General features: G+C 37.2%; 1 long non-coding RNA gene across 1 annotated transcript; it reads right to left on the bottom strand.

Moving 5' to 3' along the window:
* Positions 1-1,963: 1,963 nt before the first annotated feature.
* On the bottom strand, positions 1,964-17,920 carry LOC148132118 (uncharacterized). The gene is made up of 5 exons (XR_015747300.1): positions 17,891-17,920; positions 10,210-10,265; positions 8,700-8,762; positions 5,782-5,894; positions 1,964-3,639 (listed from the first exon to the last, which is right to left on the bottom strand). It is a non-coding gene; the product is annotated as an uncharacterized LOC148132118 (long non-coding RNA).
* Positions 17,921-25,991: the final 8,071 nt, after the last annotated feature.

The following is a 25,991-nucleotide window of genomic DNA, read 5'->3' as shown; positions in this document are numbered from 1 at the left end:
TCTTTTAGGATTCTTTGCAGTTTGCATAACAATGTTACTTTATTATTTTAATTTATTACACATACCCATGTCTTTCTTTTAAGTATAGAGTCTATACATAATGCAACCCCAATTGAATTAATTTGATAAATAATTAATTTGAATTACTCTGGGGCTTGTATGTCTATAAGCAGTATTAGAAAATTTGATAAATTTTTAAATATAGTAAACTTATAAAAAAACATTGTTAAGTGAGCCAAAATAAAATTAATGGATGAATTAGTTAGTATTAAATTAGAATTTGATTTAAAAGGTTATGATTACCTAAAAAACAAAATGTAATTTTAGCTTATTTAAAGACAGATTCTGCTTTTCCAGGGGGAGCCTCATTTAATGGAACAGGGTAAATCTCTATTAATGAAAGATTGGACAGAACAATAATTAGAGTTAAAAAGACTGTCACTGCAACTTTGGAAAGATACGTGTCTATGGAGGTTCTCAATCATCAGGTCCTGGCTATCCCAAAAGTGCTTTTTCAAAAGGCAACAGTGCTTTTTTTTTCCTGCCTTGAAAACGTTTCATTTCTCATCCAAGAAGCTACTTCAGCTCTTCAGGAAAGATAAGTGTACAGTCCTATTTACTGAATGAATTGAAGACCTGTTTGCGTTATCAGCAGATTGCCAAAAATAAATTTTTTGCATGGGATTGATTTATACAAGGTACAGTAGGTTTTAAAAGAATATGATAACCACATATTAGATAATTATATATAGAATTATAATTATATATAGAATTGTAGCTGTTTATTGTTCTAATTACATTAAATAATAATAATATATTCTATAATTTATATCTTATTTAATAGAGCCATGGTATCAGAGGTGGTATTCAGCAGGTTCTGACCAGTTCTGGAGAACCAGTAGCAGAAATTTTGAGTAGTTCGGAGAACCGGCAAATACCACCTCTGACTGGCCCCGCCCCTATCTATTCTTTGCCTCCTGAGTCCCGACTGATGGGCTGGGTCTTCTTTTGTTGCCTTGCACAGGAGAACGGAGCTGGAAAGCAGATTAGTGGGGTGGGGAGGAAATGGTATTTTGCAGTAACCTTCCCCCCAGGACTGGGGAGGGAATGGAGATTTTACAGTATCCTTTCCCTGGAGTGGGGTGGGAATGTCACGCCTACCAAGCCACACCACCACACCACACCACACCCATCAAGCCATGCCCACTGAACCAGTAGTAAAAAAAATTGAATCCCACCACTGGTTAGAATGCAGTACTGCAGGCTACTTTTGCTGACTGCTGGCTGACTGCAATTTGGCAGTTTGAATATCACCAAGCTTCCAAAGTCAGTAAAATGAGGACCCAGATTGTTGGGGGCAATAGGCTGACTCTGTAAACCATTGACAGAGGGCTGTAAAGCACTGTGAAGTGGTATATAAGTCTAAGTGCTATTGCTATTCCATTTCATTTTATTCCTTTTGGGAGGGGCGGTTATTGTTATTTTAAAAGCATATATATAAATCCAGCCATCTTTTGGATTTCCTAGCTGCACCCAACTGAGAGAGAAAGATTGTTTCTCTATGACTCTCCCATTCAGAAAGCAATATGGACATGCTCCAGCAGACTGCATGTGTTATGTTTATAGATGAATTATTGCCAATATGTCTAATTACTAATCTCTCAACAACAATGGTAATAAAATTACTCTCTCAAAAATTGGGAAGCTCTTCTGAATGTGCTTAGTAGTAATAATGTGTGCCTCTATATATCTTGGACTTGAATATTTTAATCGTAGTTACCAAAATCCTGACTTTGCAAAATCTAATTCATAAGCGCATATATAATTTATTTTAATGATAGATTTTGAATTCCTCATCTTTGTAGATGCAACAATGTCACACCTGAATATCTACCAGGGAAATCATAAAATGTTATCATCTGGAAAAGTATTTGAATCATTTTATATGTTTATTTATTTATGCAATTTCTTTTACATACCCAAAGTTGAACAGTCCTTAGAATGAGTGAAGGTTGGATTTTATCTTTAAATATTCTAGTTGATATACTTTCAAGAAAGACATTACATCCAGATTAATGAGAAATAAACCAGTAATATTCCTGGAATGAAGAAACAATCCAGCTCATTAATATGATTGCCTCTTAGAATCAGAGAACTATATCAAGATCTTAACATTTTCAGTCAAAAAGACTGAAATTATAGTTGATAAATAAAGAGAAGGCAAGAATGAAACCTTATTTCACAACACAATTCATAACAGGGTTCTTTTTGAATGAGGAAAGTTCTGAAAAAAGAACATTTGGAAGAAAAAGAATCCAAAATAGATTGTGCAATTCAAACAAAAGTTTGTCTAGGCACTTGTGAAGATAACCTTTTTTTAGAACTTTAGAAAATATTAGAATTACGTTTGTCTTGCTGCCAAGAAAACTATATTGACATATCCATGACATCACAGGGACTTGGTCCTTTTACTTGCTGGTAGAAACAAGCTCCCCTATTCAGTTACCCAAAATTTCACTTCTACATTGCTTTCAGTTCAGTGATCTAATTTAAAAGTGAGAATAAATAAAAAGTTAGTAGCCTGAAGCTTCTGGTGATGTGTATCAAGTTACTCAGCACATTGTGCCAATATGGCTCACAAGCTCAAATGTGCCACATATCATTTGATTGAAATTAGCTTTCTAGTTTATGACAGAATTATATCCTCTTCTAACTCTACATAAAGAACACATCATATAGACTAGACTAGACTAGACTAGACTAGACTAGACTAGACTAGACTAGACTAGACTAGACTAGAATAGAATAGAATAGAATAGAATAGAATAGAATAGAATAGAATAGAATAGAATAGAATACTTTATAGGCCAAGTGTGATTGGACACACAAGGAATTTGTCTTGATGTAAATACTCTCAATATACATAAAGGAAAAGATACATTCGTCAAGAGTCAAGAATCATAAGGTATGACACTTAATGATAGTCACAGGGTACAATAAGCAATCAAATCATACTAGGAAACAGTCCATAAAAATCATAAGGATACAAGCGACAAAGTTACCATCATACAGTCACAAGTGGGAGGGGATGGGTGATAAGGAGTGATGGGAAGATTAATAATAATAATAGTGCAGATTTTGTAAATAGTTGGACACTGTTGAGGAAATTATTTGTTTAGCAGAGTGATGGCTTTTGGGAAAAACTGTTCTTGTGTCTGGTTGTTCTGGTATGCAGGGCTCTATAGCGTCATTTTAAGGGAAGGAGTTGAAACAGTTTATGTCTGGGATGTGAGGGGTCTATAAATATTTTCACAGCCCTCTTTTTGACTCATGCAGTGTACAGGTCCTCGATTGAAGACAGGTTGATAGTAATAGTTTTTTCTGCAGTCCTAATTACTCTCTGGAGTCTGTGTTTGTCTTTTGGGTTGCAGAACCAAACCAGACAGTTATAGAGGTGCAGATGACAGTCTCAATAATTCCTCTGTAGAACTGGATCAGCAGCTCCTTGGGCAGTTTGAGTTTGAGGGAGAAGGAAGAAGGAAGAAGGAAGAGAAGGAGAAGGAAAAGGAAAAGGAGGAGGAGGAGGAGAAGAAGATTGGTGATCATCTGTTTTGCTTGATAGTTTTCCACTGGAAAAGCCTGGAAAAAGAAAATGACCAATGATTGCAGCTTTGCAGAGCAAATATATACTCATTTCCTCATTTGCTACTGATGGCCTGTAACCATTTAATTTTCATTCAAGCATGAATATAATGCTGCTAAGTATCAAATTTAGAACTCATCAACCTCGATTAAAATTGTATAACTGAGAATATAAATGAATGGGTTGATTAAAAAAAGAGGGAAGGCTGATAAAGTAGAGATTTGAAACCAGATCTTCTGGTCTCAGCTATCATCTTAAGCATTACACAACGTTGAGTCAAATACATCATTGAGGGCAAGAAAGACTAGTTCATATAAGAACTATCCTTCCCAAATAGACATTGTTCATTACTCAGAATAAACATTGGCTTCAGTGGCTATGTCACAGGTTAAGCTTTATTCATGACACTATTCAAAAGCCAAATGACCTCTGGTCATCATATTACTGGAGTCTGGTTGACAACAGATGTAGATGCATGTATGCACATAGATGGGCATACTCAGAAGCCCCTCCCCCAATATATTCAGTACCTAGAAATTGCAATTTATCCCATTTGGGGAAAAGAATCAGTCATAAACCAAAAAAAAAAAAAAAGGTTGGACTACTAGATATGTTTATAGCGCAAGTTCCAAACACCCTTGTGAATCTTGTCTATTCCCCCAAAGAATCCCTTAATGGAGAACTTTTAGTCTCCAGATTGCATAATAACTTCTTAATTAGAGAGGGAGGGGAAAGGGAGGGAGGAGGAGGAGAAGAACACGAAGGAGGAGGAGGAGGAGGAGAGGAGGAGGAGGAGGAGGAGGAGGAGGAGGAGGAGGAGGAGGAGGAGGAGGAGGAGGAGGAGGAGGAGGAAAGCAAAGAGAGAGAGAGAGAGAGAGAGAAAGAAAGAAAGAAAGAAAGAAAGAAAGAAAGAAAGAAAGAAAGAAAGAAAGAAAGAAAGAAAGAAAGAAAGAAAGAAAGAAAGAAAGAAAGAAAGAAAAAGAAAAAAAGAAAAAAGAAAGAAAAAATAAGATGTGAGGGAAAGGTAAAAAGTGTGACTTTTTAATTAAACTTTGTAAAGCAGTAAGAGAATTGAAATGATGATTTGCCTTGTATAGGGACTATCTTTATAATCAAAGGAAGTTAATTATAGAGTTGAATAAGATACGCAACTACTTCAAGTCGACAGACAAAAAGTCATTGGTAATTTCCTGATTGAATAAGGTAGAAGTAGCTTATATTTTTAAAAAATCAATCTGGCATTATCAATGTGCACACTAATTTATTATTATATAATTAAAGATTGCAGATAGATAAGAGTTTCCAAGAGCAGTGAACTACAAAATGTGCCGATAGAGGCAATGTTACCAATGTTTTACATTATTGTCCACATGTTTGAATATCTGGGCAGGCTTTCCTAGTCCCCCCACCCCCAAGTTCTTTAGCACTGTTGAGGAAGAATTAGATGAATACTTTGCAGAAAGGATAACCAAATATCTGGAATTACACAAAGTAAAGTACACACAAAGTAAAGTACACACAGCTCTTAAACTGCATTTTAAATCAATTGCAGGTTCTGAATGGTCTTCCAAGGCAGCCTTGTTAGGAATGATAGCCACCTAACAGTTGCGTTGGCAATCTATAAACCAGGATAGTCATTTAATACTGTTGTATCTTTAAGAGAGTGCTGTAATTGTGATTGGCTGAGGTTCCTCCAACGGCCATAAGATGGAGCCAGAAACCTGGTTTGCTCCTTCTTGCATTTCCCTTTTGCCTTCTGCCTGATCATCGTTCTGCTTAGATTGCTGTGAGTCTTGCAAACTGTTAGCAAACTCCGTTTACTGAACTGTGTTTATGATACTGGACTTCGTTTTTGGATTATTCCTGGACTGATTGTATTGAATACTACCTGCTTTAACCGTGTATGATTTGGACTGTTTGTTGGACTTTGTTTACCCATTTACTGGAAGTAAAACCTACATTTTACTATTCAGTGTATCTGTATGCTGGCTGTTATTCAACACCACTCTCACTATGTTTCCCTGAGTGCACTCATTCTCCTAACGGGGAATACCTCAACAAGCCTAAAGTAGAGTAATCCAGATCAGTAATGCAATAATCCAGATCAGTAATGATAAGAGAGAGTAATCATTGCCAACCTGGTGGAGATCAATCCAGTTGAAATTATGTTTGGGGCAGAAATAAAATCCGTTTTCCTGCTGAATCGTCCTGCATTCTCACTGTGCTTTTTTCCATTCTTCCACTGAGCAGTCTTCTAGGCAACAAGCACACATCAACAGAAAAAAATTAATTTGTCCTACAACTTAAAATAAACAATTATTTTGCTGACTGCTCATAGGTAAATGGTTGGATTAATAAGCTTGCTTCATAGTGAGTCCAGATCCTATTTTGGTTCCCATGGTGGATACTTGATTTGTAATGAGTTCATTCTTACAATTATTCCGACAATAATTAAATTACAAATGAGAAGCAGCAGTCATACTTAAAGGGCTAAGTGCTTTCATAACATCCCCTCTTTTGTGAGTTGTTAGTTTTTACTCTTGCTACAGCTACTATAAAAGAACCATCTGGTAAAGATTTTTGACTCGACTAAGCTCATTTAGGATGACCTGAAGAAAATGACTTTTTCATCCTTTCAATTCATCATCAAACAACTTTCAGCTTTAAGTCAAAGCCCAGCTAGGGGTGAATTGCATTGTTTGGTTGAGGAATGAGGTTGAGATGACAAGCTCACACCAGATTTTTAAGGTTGTTATTTTGCTCAAAGCAACATGAAGAAAGCCCTCAAAAGCCCTTTTATGCCCCTTCCAATGTAAATTGGATTGGAATAAAAGAATATGAAGCTGAGCATCCAAACCATGATGCCCACCCAAAGAACAGAGGACCAGGAACACTAACTATATTGTTTATTTTCTAGAATTAATTTCCTTTCCCCAAGTATAATTTTATGCCCAAAGAACAAGCTTAGACATCTTTCTATTCTTATAAATGTTTCTGCTTCTTACTGATATGACAATAGCATCTGTATTTTGGAACGGTTGAATTAATATCCTGCCAGGAACTTTTCCACATTCCAGCCCTCTTATGATAGGAACAGTCATCAACTGTCTGGCAGCAATATAATTTAGCAGAATTAATCTGATATGTTTCCTGCAATCAGTAGCCATACTTGTTCTTTCTAGCTATTTATAATAATTACTGTTACAGTGCATAATTCTCCCCCCTTTGAACTGACTTTGACTCTCAGAGTTACATAAAACTAGAAAGGTGAGGGAGCAAGTCCTTGTAGTCTTTATAAGTTTATGGATGCAATTGAGCTTCCATGTATAGTGACCCAGTGGTGGGATTCAAAAAAAATTGCTACTGGTTTTGTGAGCGTGGCTTGGTGGGCATGGCATGGCTTGGTGGGCGTGGCTTGGTGGGTATGGCAGGGCATGGCACTGCAAAATCTCCATTACCTCCCCACCACACTAACCTGCTTTCCAGCTCCGCTCTCCTGTACAAGGCAACCAAAGAAGACCCAGCTGATCAGGCAGAGGCAGAGAATAGATGGGGGCAGGGCCAGTCAAAGGTGGTATTTGCCGGTTCTCCGAACTACTCAAACTTTCCACTACCAGTTCTCCAGAACTGGTCAGAACCTGCTTTATACCACCTCTGTGGTAGTGACCACACTACATACCTCCAAGGTTTATGGGCTCATAGCCAATGAAGGATGTTTTACCACTCAAAATCTTAAATCCTTCTAGGAAGCTTTTGATATCCTCTTTCTATTTCTTTCATGAAATAGTCTTCCATCTCTCTTAGATTTGTGAAGTTCACACAGTTTTCTACAACACAGGATTGCGGTATAAAATTCTTGGTCAGTCTGATTTTATTTTCCCCCAAAATCTGATAAGCACTAGCATTGCAAAAAAGTGGGGACAAATTCCCAATCTATTGGTCAGAAAAATTGATCTTTATGTTTTGGGAAACCCACTTTGAAAATATAGGCCCAGAATCTAGAGAAATAGAGAATTTCAATCAATCTGAAATTCATCCAGTTTCACTGGCACAGATTCGGTCTATAATAAGTTGTTTGTATTGTTGTTGTTGCTTTCCAATACACCCGAAATAACTAGCCAAACTAGAATGAAAGATCTCTCCCTCTGCCAGAAAAGATCAAAGTAATTGACAAGAGCAGCTCACAAATTTCATTATCTACCTATGGAGGAAGAAAAAAATAAGAAAAAATAACGCAAGGAAACAAAAACTCTTGACTACATACAAGTCTGGAAAGAGCAACTTATGTTCAAAAGAATAACAAAGCCATCCTTGACATTTTTACATCTGAGGAAAGTGGTCTCTTTCTTCAATTTTTGTGGATTGCACACTTGAAAGTTCTATGGTGAAGCATATGTGACATTGTCTTATTCTCTATCAAGTTTTATGATGGGAACAGAACCATTCCTCACATCTGGACTTCCTCTTGCTGAAGGTTTGATAACTGAGGGCATTTACATAATGAATTATGTTAGGACCACAGAATGATAACACATAAGCAAGCTTTTTAACGGGAAAAATGTATTCAACTATATTCAGAAATGAAAAGTTTTGACCACAGGAACAGGCTGGTTAAATTTTGGAATCTCCACAGGTAGAATTCATTGAAGATTTCAGTTCTAATCCCTCAAAACGGCAGGTAGCAGATTAAATAGATTCTGCACAGTAGAGGATAAGAGCTTTATTATATACTTTCCTTTTTTTCTATATACGATCTATTCTGAGGTTTTATATCTCTTCTGACCTTTCCTCTATCAGTTTATAGCTGCCTTTTAGTATTAAATTTTAAATGCTTTTTTTAAATACTCTCCTTAACTAGATACAAACTTGGAGTTCCTACAACATATATTTCTTCACCCAAATGGGATGCTTTTAGATGCAATCCAGAATGTTCCTTCCAATCAATTTCTTTTTATAGATGTTTCTTCCTTTTGTTTGACTGAATAAAAAAGCAGTTTGACACCGCTTTTTTTTTCGTTGAAAAAAACCATTAATTCTTTAGCACCTCATGACTTACAGGCCATAGACAGGAAGTGGAGTCTATGCCTTCTCTCAGTCCATCATTCCACCAGCTTTTTGTCTAAGAGATTAATATTCAAGTGTCACTTCCTTCTGCCTTTCTTCCCAGGAATATATCCATAAGCATAGGCTACCGTAAGCATATGCTAGGCTAGTATGTAAATAAATCTCCTTTTTGTTATTACTATGAAACCTGCTTCTGTAATTACTGCATAGATCAGATTCCCCCTACTTAGCTTTCAGGACAAACCAAAGCTGGCTTGATGTTGCCACCTGCTCAAGTTTCCACTCCCTTCCTTTTCTCATATATTTCTCATTCATTCATTGTCCAGACATTTTTTTTAAAAAAAAGACAATGGGAAGTATTTGAAATATACTGTACATCTATCATTACTGGATAATTGAGGCATATATGTTTCAAGCTTACCAGTACTTGATGAAAAGTATCAAAACCAGACTACAGTGCTCTTTGATAAAGATGTTTTCCTAAGGATGTCAATGTAGAAGTTTTTAATTCCTGGAAGCCTTTATCCTAATGCATCCTAGGATTATTATTATTATGCTTTCCATAAAACTCAGGAAAAATGAAAATCTCCTTATCATAAATGCTTATTTTTTGGGCATTACAGAGTACATTTGACCCATCTTTTTTTCTTGAATCATAATAAAAGAACATAAAAGCCTTAAAAACTTGGCTGTGTACCCAAGCCTGGTGCTCTGCTACTACAGATATTTATTCTTTGGCTTTTTATTGTTATTTAATTGTTTAAACTGTTTTATAGTTTTAGAATTGTAAGCTGCCCAGAGTCACTTGGCTGAGATAGGTGACTATAGAAATTGAATAAATAAAAAACAAATTAATAAGAATTACCATATGGGAGCCAGTAATGCTGTCACATTCCACCTGATCTGAATTTTAAAAATTCCTCCCATGGGTATAATTCCTTTCCTTTTTGTAAACTATTCTGAATTCAAGAACTTAGATGAGAGTTCCTTCAATTCATTTGTACCAGGAAGATATCTTCAGGAGCTGGCTTGCCATTCCAGTCCAGAATGAAAATTTTGGCCCTCTCTATTCATAATAGGAGAACTACCATAAAGTAATAAATGCCCTTGTGGGACTCAAGGCACTACCAAGTTGCCTACTAGCAATACAGGCCAACAACTATTTTTGGAGAGCAGGAATGAATGACATCACCTCACATTCACTGCCTGCTTACCACAAATATGGCTTCCAGGTGTGCTTTTGCACCATTTTCAGAACAACGTTTCTGGCTTTTATCCATTTTCCAGCTATGCTGTGGGGTCAAATTATGGGCAGGGATGCCAATCCTTGCACTAAACTACCTAGTTTTCTCCTCATTGTTGTTAGGTTTGTAATCTTTTTAATTGTCTGTTTTAAAAAATGGAAAAGTAGGTAACTCAAGAAATAAAAAATTAAAAAATTAAAAATCCCACACCTGCTGGTCATTCTAAGTATTGTTTTAGATATGAATAGGAAGACTTACTTGTCTCTTGGACAGCAAATTATTCAGATTCCCAGCATTCAGTTGCAGAAATAGTTCTTAAGAACTGGAAGTGGTATAAAATTAATACAGAAGTGATCTAATCAGCAGTTAAATTTCCACACATTTTCACATATTCCATATTCCTTAGTCTTTCATTTGCTCAAGAAAATGACCTTCTTATTTGCCTCAGTATCCTCCATTCTTTACATTCAAATGGATTCTGTGTTTTTGGTTTAAAAGATTCAATGTATCTGCTACTTCCTGTTTAATTAGGCAGGCATTAATTATCTATCCACTATTGTCCATCACCAATTATAATAATTACCTTGCTTTGCTTTTACTATATTTTTAATGTATTTTTGTTTGCAACTCTGGTCAGTAACAGTAATAAAAATAAGCAGTTTTTATTTTTTGTGATATGTAGTGATTTATTGCATGTATTAAATTAATAGGTTTGTAATGAAAGCAATCTGTCCAGGGGTGGGATTCTACCAGTTTGCACCTATTCGCTAGAACTGGTTGTTAACATTCTAAGCAGTTTGGAGAACCGGTTGTTAGAAGAAATTACTGGCCTAATCCTGTAAGAAAGGCAGGAAGGAAACATTCTGGTGTTGCTTACAGAAACTGCCTCTCTGTTAATCCTTATTACAACCCCTATTACTAGACTTCCTGTCTCTGGAACTTCTCTGGAGTTTTTTTCCCTCCTTTGCTGATACTTTGCTTGTGTGGAGTGACCATTCAAAGTTACAATGGCACTGAAAAAAGTGACTTATGACCATTTTTCACACTTACGACTGTTGCAGCATCCCCACAGTCTTGAGAAGCCAGGTGAGGAGATTCGAAGTGAGTGATACTGAGTTGGCCATGCCCAACCAATAACATGACCACCAAGCCATGCCCACCAACTTAGCCATGCCCACAGAACTGGTTACTGGTTGTTAAAAAATTTGAATCCCACCCCTGACTCTGTCCCAAATGAAATGTTAATGGAGCACCTAGAAATTTAGGCAAATAAACTTTTCTTTTTTAAAAATGTCCCACCTTCAGGACTATATATGGTCATTAAACACAGCTTTAAGTCTGAATTTGATTTAAAGTTGACTGGCATTTGGAAACAACAACTCATTCATTTGTAAAGAAAGGAAAACTTTTGATGTCATTGTTAAGGTTGTAGCCTTTATGATTTTCCAACTTTCCCAGATAATATATCAACAAAAAGGTTTAGTTGGTTGCTAAGATAAATTTTAAATAAATCTACATATTTTTTTAAAAAAATATATAGTTCCTAGCTACATTTATAAATAAAGAATGTGATTGCCAAAAACATGGGCAGTTTTCACATTACCTGCTGTGCAATGAATTCCTGTGAAAAACTTCCTGGAACAGTGTCTGTTATTTCTTTGTGAACAGAAAAGTAATTGGCCTCTTTCTTAAACAACAAAAATCCTTTCATTGCTTCTTTGAACAAATTGTGCACTTGGAATATAGCAAAAACAGTTTATAGTTACCTAAAAAAAATACAGAATGTCCTTCTTTAGTGACCACAATTGGTCCATCAACTCAGTCCTTAAGTGGAGTGATTACCAAATGAAACCATGACGATGTTTATAGTCTTACTTCAGGTTTCTTTTGCTTTAAAGACCTGTAGAAGTCATAAATGCAAGAATTGGTCCCAAAGTTATTTTTTCATTACCTTCTTAACTCTAAACAGTAATTATATGAGGTAGTTGGTAGATGAGGACTGCCTGTATTTGAACTATGCAGAAATACTAAAATGGTAGCATTTCAGAAAACTTGGAAGAGTACAGCTATACTCACTGTAGCTCTATCTATATGCAATTGCAGGTGGGAATTATTTTGGAAGACAGGGGAAGAGCCACAGCCAGATAGATAAGAGACAGCTTAGCCCACAGAGGGAATGTAGGCATGGCAAATATCTCAGAAGGAACCCTACCTAATTTTGGGGGGGGCAGGGGGGCAATAATGTCCTTTCAGACTTACAAGATTGATGTCAGCCTTGCAAGATAGTCCAAACAGGAAGCACACCCAAATAAACTAATTTTACTTTATTATAAAGTTACATTGACAGAAACTTGCATTAAGTGACCTGGGAATTTGGGTCCTTAGTCACTCACAGAATGCAAAAGTGTTGGGTTCTTGTAGGACAAGGTTTGAAAGACCCCATTCTAGACATCCTTTCAAGAAGAAAAATGATGCTCTGTGCAATTGTAACTGTGTTGTGTGGATCACAAATGAAATCTTCTAAAATGGAAAGGAAAGAAAAAGAAAGGAGGCAAATATTTCTGCCTAGTAAAGTAAAAAAAGAATATGGGGGGGGGGAACCCTGTTGAAAGAAGTGAGAAAGAAAAATAACAGCAAAGAGTTGAAAATGAAGAAGGAATCTCTGGAAGTCTCTGTGTAGACCCACACTTGCTTACCATAGAAGCCCCTTTATATCGGCAGTGCTACTGGGTACATAGGTAGGGAAAGTTCAAGAGAGAGGAAAAGTTTGGCTTGTTTCCTCTCATCCCCATTTTTTCAACCATCTGACATAGCAGACAGAGGAGAATATTTTTAGCTGCATGGTTTACAAGATTGTAACCCTCCTGGGTACCTAAATGTGAGCTATGTGCAGCTGAAACAGGTCAACTCCCCATCTGCATTTTATTTTCATATTCTGTCATGCTCAATCCACATAGGCCATCCTAGTTTTCTTTTTCTTTTAATTGACAAATAGATATTTATTTCTTTTGTCCAGCTAATTGTTTCTCTTATGTTAGCACATGGTTATATTAGCACTTAAATTCTGCAAGATTGCTATCCTGTGTGCTTCAAGCAGCACCTGGGTAGGATTACTGCAGTGAGGGTGTTCTAACCGAGCCTCTGTAAATCAATAATTGCTCCCAAACAACCTTTTCAATGCTTTTCTTTCAAAAATGTTTATCGTGCCACCAAGCCCCATTATGCCCCATCAGAACACAGGGGCTATAATCACAGCGTGAGCTTTCATTTCCTTATGGTGGAATAGAGTAGGTTGTCGTAGGACATAGAATTTTTTTTTATTCCCACCAGTATTTTACATGCTTGCATTTTGTACTTTAAGTAGAATATCCTGTATTCATTGTGTTCTCGGGATTTCCAATAGTAAGAGCATTTCTGTCTTAGTACAAAGAGCCATTCTTTGTGCCCCTATCACAGCAATTGCAACCCACATACCCTTGTGCTTAAATGGAATTCCTTCCCTTTCATGTATACTGTATATATATTTCTCTACTAGTTGGAATTATCTGGGTGCTGGTGAGTGCACTAGCACTGAATCATATAATTTCAAGACAGAAGTCCAGGAGTGTAAGGCTTTTACTGAAATGTTTCCTAGTTGATGTCAAAGTGTTCCAATCCTTATTAAAAGCTGCAAGTGTTTTTACATGATTTCCTTTTTGAAATGCTGTTACTTTTATCTCGTGGTTTTTGACAATTCTAACAGTTTTCGGGAGGGGGGAAATAATGGCACATGAGATGACTCCACCTTCCAAAAAGTGAGTAGAGCTGGGAAAAACTTGATTTGATTCAATTTAAATCAACCCGGTGAGAGTAATTATATTGAATGTGGATGTGATAATTTTATTCTTCTAGCACATACCAAAATCTTAATTCCATGGCCTTTGTTTGGCTTCTAGTATTGGTCACAACAAGGTGGTCTACTTCTCATGCCATAATGAGTTTTTTTGCCACTTGTAATGCTTGAGGGTGTGGATGGGCCTCTGGAGAGATAAGGTCATTACTTGCTTGCTTGACTTTTGCCATGATTAAATCTTAAGAGATGTATCTCTGCCTGCTTAAGGGAAGCAGTTGTAAAACTCCCTTGACCTGGAAGATCTTTGTGAGTGTAAGCCAATCTCTAATTTTCTATTTCTGGGTAAGGTGATCAGGATCCTCATAACTTCATCTTGATGAGAGGGATATTCTGGAATCATTTCAATTAATTTCATCTGGGATATACCTGCAACCCATTTAACTGCTACAGTGTTTTTCATGTGGGGCTATGCAATGCAATGCCCAGTGTGACGACCAGTACAGAGATTTGTCCTGAAAGATCAGCATTGGTTACCAATGGCCTATTTTTCTTCTCTGAACTGCTGATTAGATGGGACCTAACTAGCAGAGGCCAAAAGACACAATGACAGCTGCACGGAAGAGTTAAGTAATTCTCCAACTCCCAGACCCAGTGTTAACCATAGAGTTGGATCCTGAGATGAGCCCATTATTATAAACTGGGGGGATGGGGCCTTCCTGAAATTAAAGTAGGTTCTGCAAGGCAGACTTTGAAAACCAAGAGACTCATCAGAATAAAGGCTCCTACTTGCCAATGGTGATCGTTTTTTATTGAAAGGGCTGGCCGATTCAAGGGTTGTTATCTTGTCATACAATCAATTTTGTTATCTTAGGTTGTTATCTTGTCATACCATCAGTTCCTCTTTTGGGTGGATGAAACTGGTAAGTGGCCCCAAAATGATTTAGGTACTGTAGTCCAGAAGAGAGTTTAGGGTTTGATGTAAAAGGTGCTGTTGAGCAGTAATCTTACAATAGCTTCCCCAATTTGCTATCCTCTAGTTCAGGGGTTCCCAACTGGGGTGCTTGCACCCCCTGGGGGTGCGAGACGATATTCCAGGGGGTGCGGGAAAAGTCCAGGTAAATAATAGGATATTGGCTATATGTTGGCATTTTTATTTATTATTTATTTCAGGGGGTGCGAGGTTCGAGTGAAATTTCTTTAGGGGTGCGGGGCAAAAAAAAGGTTGGGAACCACTGCTCTAGATCAGGGGTGCCCAGCCTTGCAAACCTAACACCTGTAGACAGCTCCAGAGAATTCTGAGGGTCTTAAAATTGTCAAGTATGGACAATATCTTGCCCTAGATATTGACTCTCTGGGATGTTGGGCAATTATAATCCCAGCATACCTAAAGGGCAGTAAATTGGAGAGGGCTGGGTTATACATTCAGATGGAATATAATTAGTTCCATCTCACTGAAATATAAACAATAATTTTCCATTTGTTTCAATGTGTGTATCTGCTTTTAAATATAAACTGTGTCTCTTTTTGTTTCTGCTGGCATAAAAGCAGACACCACACTACTTCTTAGCTTGTCAATGTCATACTGACATGTTTTACAAAGCTTGGTAGGTAGCCCTGTCATGAGTCAGTTTAGCAGGGATCATAAAGCTGTAAGTCTGACCCTTCTATTGCAATCCCTCTTTAGAGTTTCAAGTAAGTAGGTGGAGAGCATTTATTTAGAGATAGCAGAGATTTTTTGGGATCCTTTGAATGCAATGCATACACTTTCAATTCATATGAAACATCACAATAATTTTTAATAAAGAACATTAATTTAATTTTTTTCCAACCGAAAGAGAAGAAACAGATCACTCCTCTCACAGAAAAGCCTTACCTTGGGGTGTCGTAAAATGAAATCATCTGGAAACTTAAATCAGGAGGTTGCTTTTCCGTATTGTGATGTTTTGTTCAGCAAAAAGAGAGATTTACAGATGTCCTTGACTTATGACCACGGTTCAGCCCAAAATTTATGTTGTTAAGTGAGCTTAGCCCCATTTTACAACCTTTATTGCCACAGTGAATCCCTGCAGTTGATAAGTTAATAACCCAGTTGTTAAATTGACCCGTACTTCATCTTAAGTATTAAGCACATTTTTCAAACACCATTTGCAGATGTATCACTTGTAGCCCCACACTTTTCCCCTGTGGATTCAGCATTTAATATATGAAATGAAACAGTGATTACTTCACACCGTGCTTCCTTTCAATTATATTGTCCTTTTTTCTTTTAAGAAAACAATTGCCACAAAGCATTTTAATAAAACAAATGCCACTGCCACATAGCTCCAAAACTCTGAACAACCGCTAGATGGCAGCAAAGATGGCTGCATATTTTCCCAATATTGTTGGGAGGCTGTAATAAATCTGACTTAGAGAGCCTTAATGTTAACAAAAGCTCTGCTCTGCAGAAGAAGGAATAAAAGAGTATTACTAATGAAGTTGCCTGGAAGACAAAGAAGAATAAGATCATAAGTTGGATTTGAGCAAATGAACCAGTCATATAAGAAGAAATAGGCAGAGCACGTAAACATTCAGAAATGTTGAAATTTTAGGTTCCAAAATTTAGGGTCAGAACTACAAACAACCATGTTGGCTGGAAACTTGGAAAATTATAGTCTGAGTACCACCAAAGTTAGGGAAAGGTGTACCTGTAAAAGTTCCCCAATTGTATCATCCTTTTTAAAAAGTCCTTTTGATTTCAGTTTCTAGCATCTGCCATTAGATCTGCTTGCAGCTGGGTGATTATGAAAACATAAAACTCAGATCAGAAAAATAGTAGTTATGTCATCTTAGCTTCCATTAATTTATTCCCATTTTAAAACAAATAGAAAAGTATTCCATAGTTTAAGTGTGTGCTTGTGAAGAACACCCTTTCATCTATTCTGAATCTCTTGTGATTCTATTTCAATAAATGACTCCAGTTTCTTACTATTGTGAAAGAGGGAAAAACTTCAGTCTCTGGATTATTTATTTATTAATGTCTCCACTTTTGCAAAACTAAAAACTTCCCCCAAAACCTTTTTGCAGCTCTTTAATCATTTGGCTTGTGCTTTTCTGTATCTTCTCCAGTTCTTCAGACTCCTTTTTGTGGTGCAGCATCCACAATGAGGCAATTGGCCAAGTGTGGTTTGTTAGAACAACTACAATATTGGCAGTTTTACTTTCCATTCCGTTACTAAGGGACCCTCTGTGAAATTTGCCCTTTTCATTACAGTCACAAACAACATTAATTTTACAAGATCTTTTTCCTGGCTAGACCTCAAAATGATTCTTGGCCACAACCTTTTATTTGTTTTGATTGAATTGCATTTGACATTTTCATCTCTAGTCTCCTAATCTGGAGAGATCAGTTTTGAAGACTGCATTTGCCCCATCGAAAATAATTTGGGGCTGACGGTAAAACTGAGTCCCTCACCATTGACCCCAATTTTTAGACAATGTATGAACATTCAAAATCCTCAGTCTGGATCTTTGGGAGTTTACTCATTTCATCACAGAATCAACATGATCAAGATTTTGGTCAGAGCAAGCTTTATAGCAGAGTTGTCCTTATTTTAAAAGGGAGGGGAATGAAAAGTAGCCACAAGGAAAGGAACCATCCAAGGGGTAACTGTGAAGTTGCTCCCAATCATCTCAATAAAAGCTGGAGATGGACTCTTGATTGTTGACTCCTTCCCAAAAACTTAGAATGGTTAAAAGACATCTTAATATAAGTAAAGCAACTTTCTGTACTTAATGAGTTGAAATTCTATTCATTCCCAACATGTCCAAATGCTTTTTCAGGTCTTTTGGTATGGCCCAGGACTCCATCTCAGACTCTGACACTGACGCTGAAGAAACTTCTCCTGCTGAACTTGTTGAAGTCAGCGCCAGAAGACACCAAGCCAGGAATGACCTGAGGCTGATCAAACACAGGCGTCATGAAAACAGTTGCAGGAGGCAAATAGTTTGCATGGTCTTTAAGCTCATATGCTTAATGGATAGATGGAGACCTGAACAAAGAAGCTCAATAAGGCTCCTTGCCAAACAAGGGAGAAACTATATTAATAGAAAATAGTTGACTGTAACCTGATTTAAGAGGCAGTCCTGACCCAAGTTTCTCCTTTAAAAACAACTATCTGATCTCCTGCATCAGAGTGTTATTCCCTTGAAGCCAGCTTGTGAAACTTGACCTTTGGACTGGCTGACAAACCTAACTGGTTCTCTGAATTTTCTGTATTTTCTGTCATCTGTCTGTATTTTCACCTCTCTTCTATAAAAATTGAAAACATTCTGTTGAAAGTTGAAAGTCTTCTGCTGAAAGTGATACAATCAGGCAAGTTTTCAGCACTATTGCTTTCTTTTTGGTACGTTCACTCAATCAATCTCTATTTGAAAGATTTTAATTTCCTCTATTTTTTTCTAGTTCTTTCTCATTCACCTTTTTATCTAAAGCTACTTCTTGATGGATTTATTATGAGTGAAAGGTTCATCCATTTACTGCATATCTGGAAGAAATATTATCTTTTTCCAGTACAATGTTAATCCAAAAACGTAGATTCTCAAAATTGATATCATAAAGGAATACAGAAAACCATTCACTTAACAGGGTGAAGAAAGTCAATTGAAGACTCCAAAATGCTTTGACTGGAAAATATAGTCTTCCTCCTATTCTCATCCTGATTCACTGCTTTGGTAAGTGGTTCACAATTCTGTTGTGAAAAAAAATGCTGTATAATATTTATTCCTCCATTCTCTCCAAGTCACTGATATGAATAATTTGTCATTATAAATTGTGGAAGAACCTCTAGATTTGCTGACCTGCAAGCATTTGAGTAAAAAAATAACATCACATATTATACAATCACGTATTAATTACATCAATAATACAATAATGTTGAAAACAATCTGTAACAGAGACTTAAGTCATTGAAGTTTCTACCAACTTGAAATCTACAGAATCTGCAGTTGCTGTTATTTTGGTATTTCCAGTGAGGTGGTTTTTTTTAAAGTTCAGATGGCCAATTAAAGTGTTCTTGAAATGTTGTGTATAATCATGTCTGTGCCTTCTCGGTAAGATTCCAAACATCTTAAGAGGTCAAGGTTGTTTGCTTTTTCCATAGTGATAATGGAAAACCAATTCTTCTCTCCTATTTCTGTTCCAGTTTTTACAATGGCTTGAGAGTCTTGGACCGAAAGACATACCCTTCTGAACAACTTTGCATGATGGGCAAAAATATCTTCACATATATGGGCAGATACAATAATTTTTAACAGTATATATGTATTTGTATTCAAATCAATGGAGGAAACCTTCAAATCAGTGGAGAAAACCTAAAGAAGGTGGACATTTTTCAGTATTTGGGATCCCATCTCCAAGGCAATCACAGCATCAGTGGTGAGATATGAGCAAGGGTAAATACCAAGACTGCCTACCAATTAGAGGTCAATGGCCAGCAACCTTGCAGGCATCCAAAAACAGAGGTGGCAACAGTGGAGGGTTTCAAAAAGGTTTCCTACCAGTTCGGTGTGAGTGTGTGCTTTGTGCATGCGCAGCATTTGCAACTCACCTTCTGCTGCAAGCACTGTGTGTAAAACAGCTGACGCATAGCAGTTGGCTGTGCCATGCCAAACAGATGAGAAAAGCAGGAAATAAAAGTCAGTATACAGCCTGGGTGGGAAGGCTCAGCAGCTGATCATCAAAGTGAATGGGTTTGCTGACAGATTATCATCGGAGCTTACCAGTTTGACCGAACCAGGCCGAACCGGTAGAATACCACCACTGGATGGCAAGATACCATCAACAAAGATATGCAAGCCACAGGCCTGTGCCTTGGAGATGCAGCTGACCATGCAAAGTGGCATTCGATGATCCAAAAAGTGGACCCTACACCTGCAGGAATACGCTAGGAAGAAGTAGATATATGTATTTGTATATTTGTTGGAGAGTTTTTACTAGGGCAAAATGTAGTATTAAGCACAATCACCACTGAATATTTGTACATGTTCATATAAGTATCGGAGTGCATGCTTCATTCATCCTGGATGCCAGTGAAAATATGAATCTGTAACTGTATGTTGTCATGGGTGACTCAAGGAGTATGTTCCCAGTGGCCACACACAGGCTGTTTTTTCCAATGGTATTTCAATGGCAAAAGTAATGTATAGTCTGACCCCAACTCTGACTTAATGCCATTTTGATTTATGTGAACATCTAATTAGCTAAACATTGTTGATGTTCTGCATTTCTCTCTCATCATTTATCTAGATACATGAGTTTGATTTGCATACTGTGTATTAATCAAAGTGCCTTTCAATAAAGCAGCTCTTGAATTCTAAATAGCACATTTTATTTTAACTTCACACCCTTGCAAAGTTTTACACTTATCGCCCCCATATTGACTTTTATTCACCTTTATTGAAAGTACCAATAAATCTATACTTTCTTCCCAGGAGTGTCTTAAGAAATGTAAAACCATAAATTGTGAGAATCACATACCTTCGCTTCTCACATAATACATTAATTCCTTGGACAATGTTTAAAAAAAAAGTTTATAAAACAACCGAGAGGAGGAAGCAAAGTAATGAAACCGTCTCCATAATGACACCAAACAGTTGACTCCAAACGGTGAACATTTTTGAGACTGAACCTGGAGTAAACTAGATACCAGCACATCTCCTTCTCAATCACTGCTCAAATTGGTCAGTACTGACCTTGGCTTTGCATGCTTTCCATTGTGCTTGCAAAGGTCCACTCCTCTCCAGCTGGATTTCTGGCAGATGAATGCAAAAGGAGTCTTTAATTCTAAAATGTCAGTGCAGATTTTTACTAACACTCTGCACAGACCTATAACTCTGATTTTCATCTCTGCATTATTAATTTATATGTCCTTTCTTATTGCAGATTTGAATTTTCTTTCATTGAAGAATGGATTCACATGGTTTACTAAGCAGTGAAGTTTTTAGGCTTTGGATCAGGATCTTGTCATGAGTTTTAACTGGGAGAAAGGGTGCTTCATAGAGGGGAGCAATTTTTGAAACAAGGTACCTCAAATGGGCTACCTTACAAAATGTGTCCAATAACTCCAGAGGGAATGAAATCTGAGGAAGTTGTTGCTGCTTCAGTACCACTGGCTACTGTTGCTGTCACATGATTGCCATTTTCAATGTACCATGACAGTTTCCCATCCAGTCTCACAATCTCTTCCTCCCTACCCCACCCAGCAGCAGCCACTTACCTGCCTGCTAGGAAGGGGAAGGGAAAAGCAAGACAGATTTTCATAGTTTCTTGCCAGATTCCCACAAGGAAACTCAATGGGGAAGCCAGCAGGATGTTGGAAGTTGCTCCTGTTCCCTCTGCTTTTTGCCCACCCTTGGTCATTCTGTTTCAAATTCTTTGAAATAAAATGGTCCAAACCAAGCTTGTATTGGGATTTAGAATTACAGCAACTGTGGTTTCTTATATCCTTTCTTTTGAGATTATACTATGCTAATATGATCATCATGGCTCTCTCGATATTGTCCAAAATTGGCACCTTCAAGATATAATGATGTTGTTTCAAATTAGGAGTTCTATGATATAGGATGACATCTTCTGATGTCATGTATGCACTAGAAGAGAAATTACTTTATGCCCTTACACTGATGAGCCTTTCCTCCTAAGCCTCACTCCAGTTCTAGCAGTAATATACAGGTAGTCCTCATCTTATGACCACAACTGAGCCCAAAATTTCTGTTGCTAAGTGAGACATTTGTTAAGTGAGTTTTGCCCTATTTTATGACTTTTCTCACCCCATTTGTTAAGCGAATCACTGCAATTGGTAAATTAGTAACACGGTTGTTAAGTGAAACTGGTTTCCCCGTTGACTTTGCTTGTCAAAGGTCGCAAAAGAGGATCGCATGACTGTGGGACACTGAGACCGTCATAAACAGGACAGCATAAACAAGTATCTGAATTTTGATCATATAACCATGGGTATGCTGCAATGGTCATAAGTATGAAAAATGGTCCTAAGTCACTTTTTTTCAGTGACGTTGTAACTTTGAACAGTCAACTAAATGAACTGTTGTAAGTGGAGGACTACCTATATAATAACCAAGTGAAAAAAATAAAAAAAAGTGCTACCATTTCATGACAAACCAAAAAAGCTAACTGACTAATGATAGGACTGATCCTTCAGTCATGCGTTGACCCAAGGTATATTAATTGGCAGCTGATCTTTGAGCTTATGCGAAACCACCTCTGAGGATCAGGGATTCAAAAACAGTGAACTGCCACCACCTCAATGCAGTAACTGGCTCTGCTTATTCAACCAAAAACCAGAGAGGAAAAATAACCTCATGCACCATGGACTATGTGCTGTTAGCACAGTACGCAGTATTTCATAAGGGCTCTTTTCTTGATCATTTCTTTCTTTCACTGCTTGAGTCTGTGGCACTAAATTCAGCCCATTGCCTCTCATTAAAAAAAAGGTTATCGCTAAAGAAAGTAAAAGTGCATAGCAGTTTTATCATAACTATTTAATGGGGAAAATAAAAGTTTATCAACAGAGGAAAGACATTACTCAGGCAAACAATCATGGTCACCCCCCAGGATTCCTTTTAGTTAAGATTTAAGTAGGAATTATTTGAATCAAGAAAGAACAGTGCTATCACTCATCCCTAGGGCAACGTAAGAAATGGAAGCATCTTCTTATAACATCCTAAAATAGCCAGATTCTTATTATTTTATTAGCATTTTATGAGGAGTCACAAATGGAGTTTGTCAGTCTGCCATCTGAATGTTGCTATATCCCACTAAGAAGACACAGAGCTATTTCAAAATGATGTGACAGCAAGCAGCATTTGTTTTGTCTGTATTAGATTTCTTGCTTCTTTCTAAAGTAGGGTCACAAGCAACATTACATGAGGTCAAAACTAATGTCACTCCAGTTTAGGATGCCTAACCTTGATGTCTGACAGATGAAATCCACTATGTTAGAGTTGTCATTCAAAATGTAGCACCAACAAATAGCATCGTGCTCTATGAAATGGTGAAACAGAGAATTTTTGTGGAATAATCAACCATGTAGGCTTCAAAAGTTGATTTCCAAAAAAAAAAAAAAATTCCTGTCAGATGCTTTGCCTTTGCATTGTATCGACACGTGTCACCCTAGAATCAGCGAGAATTTGCAACAAGAGCCTTTGTGGACTGTGAAATAGCATGGGAATGAAGCAGGCTTGTTTTTTTTTTCCTTGTGAACAGGAACACAACAACAAACTCCTGGACTCTGTAGTGGGGAAAAGACAGAAAATAGAATTGCTAATAAGACTGAAGGCCAAATCAAGTCAATGGATTAATATTAAGACAGAAGGTAATCTAGTCAGTTTGATCGAGTGTGAAACATCCTTTTGTCTACAATGAAAGACCTCTCTGCTTGCCTTTCACTCTTCTTGGCCCTTAGAAGAGTGAAGAAGCAACACAGACAATTGTAAAAATTATAAACAATTGTAAAAATACAAAAAGTAAGCTGGTGGAATTTACTGTAGAGTCCAGGAAGAATTTAAAATCAAATTGCTGTTCATTTTGTCTGTTTTATATTTTATATGCCTTAACTATTTTATCTGATCGTATTGCCTTGTTTTCCCAGTAGGATTTAAATTGTGGTTATGGATTGTATTCTTTGTGATCTTTGCAGATTAGTAACTGACTTTAGCTGATGCATATAACGTTCCTTGAAAATTCTTCTCCCTGAAATTCATTGGTTCCATAATTGTCTTTCAATTTCACTTTAAAAATTTTTTGCACATCTAGATTTTTTTTCTCTTAAACATTTGAAATATATTCAATTATCTGGCTTCTTTTTCTTTCAGAATGGGATTAATCTCTACTCAAACTCAGTTACATTTTTCTTGCCTGCCAACAAATCCCAGTGGGGGAGCTTTGGAAAACAAATGATGTATCAGCTTAAATTTGCTACAGGTAGCGAAAGAAACAGGCAGCTTATACACTAGCCCCTCCTCTCCTCATTTTTCTCTAGATACTACAGTACTAGGCACTGTGCCAAAACCTCTCGCCCTTACAACTTGTTATGCTGTCAAGCATTTTTCCCTTTTTTGCCTGACCGGGTTTTATTTCAGGTTCTTAATCACTCATTCTATCCTGCCTTTTTGGGTCTGCTTTTAAGACCTCAGTTTCCAACAGAGATCTCATCTATCAATATGCCTTTAAAAAAACAGCACGCACTGGGTTTATTGGAGATTATTATAGTTGGCATTCTGTCCCGCCAAGGACAAAGGCAAAAACCTCTAATAAATCCTTAGATCAAGACCAGAGGTGGTATTCAGCAGGATCTGACCAGTTCTGGAGAACCAGTAGCGGAAATTTTGAGTACTTTGGAGAACTGGCAAATACCACCTCTGACTGGCCCCACCCCCATCTATTTTCTGCCTCCTGAGTCTCAGCTGATTGGCTGGATCTTCTTTTGTTGCCCTGCACAGGAGAACAGACCTGGAAAGCAGGTTAGTGGGGTGGGGTGGAAATGGAGATTTTACAGTATCCCCTGCCACGCCCACCAAGCCATGCCCACCAAGCCACGCCCATAGAACCGGTAGTAAAAAAATTTGAATCCCACCACTGATCAGGACACACTGCTTTGAATGTCTAGCCTGTGGCATGTGACCAGGAGTTGTTTCACTCTGTAGTATCAACATCAGTCCTGAGTCTAGTAGCTTCACTTAGGTATCTGCAATATGGGTGGCATTCACATTGATGACAGAGGCTTGGATTATCCACATATTTCACAAATCTAATTATAAAGAAGTCTGATAGGGCAATCTCTAATTGCCTCCTTAGTAGGCCAGTACAATATTCTAAGAAGAATCGTGACTGAGTAGTCGTAATAAATTATTCTGCCTCACAGTTCTACTAATAAAATTACGTTGTTTCCCATTCTTTGTTAATCCCTAAAAAGAAAAATGTGCTCTGATATCTTCATCCAGAAGGGGCAACCTCAACAGTGTAATGTTTAGAGGAAATCCATTGGAAGTCCAATTCAATAGTTAGTCTTATGTAATTGGGTATAGGTATGTGATAAACTATCTGGTCCCAATAATGGATGCTTTTGTGGAAGATCAGTCTTCTGGAAATGGAAATTATCATCATTCAGTGGTGATGGCTAGCTAGTCCAAACAAAAATCTACAAACTATCTATGGTAGTAGCAATACCCCTGTAATTTTGAATTATCACCATATAGTCTAAAATTGAAACTTTGTCTCATTCATTCTTTGGACAGCTCTACCATAAACCAATGAGAAGTGACTCTAGGCAGTATGTACGGAATAAGAAATAATAGCAAATTTCTAGTTATTTAGAAAGTTTTTTTCTGGGATATTCCTCCTTAGGTGTTGAAATAAATCAACTGACCTTGGGAATAATCCAAGGAACATTAGTTAATTCTAGCAATGAATGAAAGCTTCAATGATCTCTACAAGCATCAGCCTTCGATGAAGTGGGGAAAATGTACTTGATTTCTCCTTTTGTATGTGTTAGCTTGAATAGAAGCCATTTGTCTGAGTCCCAAGAATTTGAGAGAACAAATTTGGAAGTTGGCATCTACAACTTCAGATAAAGGAAATGAAAGCCACAAGGGACAAAATCTTTTTAAAGCATTTGTGTTTCTAACAAGTTGTAAGTGCTTAAAAGGTTCTTTGTGAGGTAAGTGCATCCTCGTTGCTTGTTCCAGTATATTTTTGGTATAATTTTCATGTGAGGCTTATTTAAAGGAAGATTCAGAGATTAGTTCAGAAATTTATATCATAATTTATGCTACATATTACTTCATAATATTTGTTCTATACAACCTGTCTAAAGACAGAATGTCTCAAATATATAAGGAAAGGGCTTTATTAGCATAAATCCAAACAAGGGAAGGTTGATGTCCCTTTCTTATTCTGTCTTTCAGTGCTATTCATGTGAGTATGGAACAACAGCTCTAGAGAGAAGCTGGGGAGTAGAATATAGCTTGTCATTATAAAAGGTTCATAGGTTCTGTTTTTTTACAGAGCCTCTCATCAGAGACTAGATGCGCTACCAACTTCAACCAAGGGTGGCATATCTCCCGAAGGTCATATCTGAGTTCCTTAGCATATTTCAAGGAAAACTCTTGAAAGGGGATTTCAACCAAAATCCTTCAACTGTTCGACATTGAT

The sequence above is a fragment of the Notechis scutatus genome, chromosome 2 (assembly GCF_049901735.1).
Source record: "Notechis scutatus isolate UNSWTSFEM ecotype Mainland chromosome 2, rNotScu1.2, whole genome shotgun sequence".
In the NCBI taxonomy this organism is placed as follows: Eukaryota; Metazoa; Chordata; class Lepidosauria; order Squamata; family Elapidae; genus Notechis; species Notechis scutatus.
This window is presented reverse-complemented; position numbering and strand designations above follow the sequence as displayed.